The sequence below is a fragment of the Physeter macrocephalus genome, chromosome 19, assembly GCF_002837175.3.
Source record: "Physeter macrocephalus isolate SW-GA chromosome 19, ASM283717v5, whole genome shotgun sequence".
NCBI classification, from domain to species: Eukaryota; Metazoa; Chordata; class Mammalia; order Artiodactyla; family Physeteridae; genus Physeter; species Physeter macrocephalus.
In genome coordinates, this window is record NC_041232.1 from 2,758,501 (window position 1) to 2,759,885 (window position 1,385).

Genomic DNA, 1,385 nt, shown 5'->3' on the forward strand with positions numbered 1-1,385 from the left:
GACTGAGGCACGCGAGAAGGAGGAAGGCTGGGGTTCTGGGGTTGCTGGTGTTGTTGACAAAGAACTTTTCTATGGATGAGAAAAGAAAGGAGATTTTAAGAAATCAAGCAGCAGACACTCTTGGCAACGTGGAGATAAGACAGCACTGAAGGTAGCAGAGAAAGCACCCCGAGAGAGACTTACTCCATGCTTCCTGGAAACAGATGATGTTGACTCCACACATGGCAGCCACCTCTACGATGGCCTCGATGCGTCTGTGCAGGGCAGTGACCTGGCAATTTAAATAGCGAGGATTAGTTGGTTGAGACCATCTTTAGAACTCAACCCCCATGTGGCCGGCTGCAAGAGGATGAGGAGGGTGGGAGGTTCTGGTATGTTGGACTGTCCTTGGGTCCAAGTCTGCAGTCAAAGGTGGTGGTGCAGAGGCTCTGGGGTCCCACACACACTCAATGCTGCCTTGCTAAGCCTCGGTCTCCTTGACTGGAGAACGGAGAGAATGCTGCCCACCTCGTGCGGGTGCTAAGAGGAGGACGTGAGGATGTGAGAGCTTACTACGAGAGGGGCCACACTCAGTGGGCCCACCACACACCACAACCATCCCCTGGGTTAACTGCTCCCTTGCCCCCTACCCACCAGGACCCAGTCCACTTATGACGTCCTGCATCCACAACTTCGGGGACGCCTTGTCCTGCCACTTCTGTTCTCCCATGTGTATTGTGTTTTCCAATGACTCGCCTTTCCCAGCTGTGCCCTCTGCCAGAATGTGCTCCCTTTCCCCACCCAAAATTCCCTGGATGTGTTATCCACATCACGTGTTGCCCACAGAGGGGTAGCTCTCCCAGCAAGGGGCCGAGAATCGGGGTACCTGCATTCTCCCCGGCCTGCGTGTGTCCCTATGGTGGCACTGTTCCCATTGTGCTGTCACATTCCTCCATTGTCACTCCCATGACCCCACAAGCTCCTTGGGAGCAGTGTCCTCAAGTTCTCTGTGCTCAGCATGACGTCTGGCTCCCATGAGACATTCAGAAGTGTTTGTTCAAAGACAGAGCAGAGGAACCAGGCTGAAAACCCAGAGACCACAAACGCTTCCTGATGGACGCTCGGTCTCCCTCGAGGGACTGCGTCCATGGGGCCCCGCAGATGACTGCTGGGTGCCAATCATGCTTCTAGGCTCTGGGGGGTGGTGATGACAGCATCCCTGCCCCCCCATGACCTGACAACCTGGGATGAGGAGACATATTCACAATCTGACCGATGTCTGGGGATCTTAGGATCCAGGCAGAGGGACACACGGTGAACAGATGGGTCCTGACTGGTGTGTGCCGGCAGGAGCCCGAGAGGTGAGCCACAGGGGCACCCTCCCAACTGGTAAATGGAACTTCAGC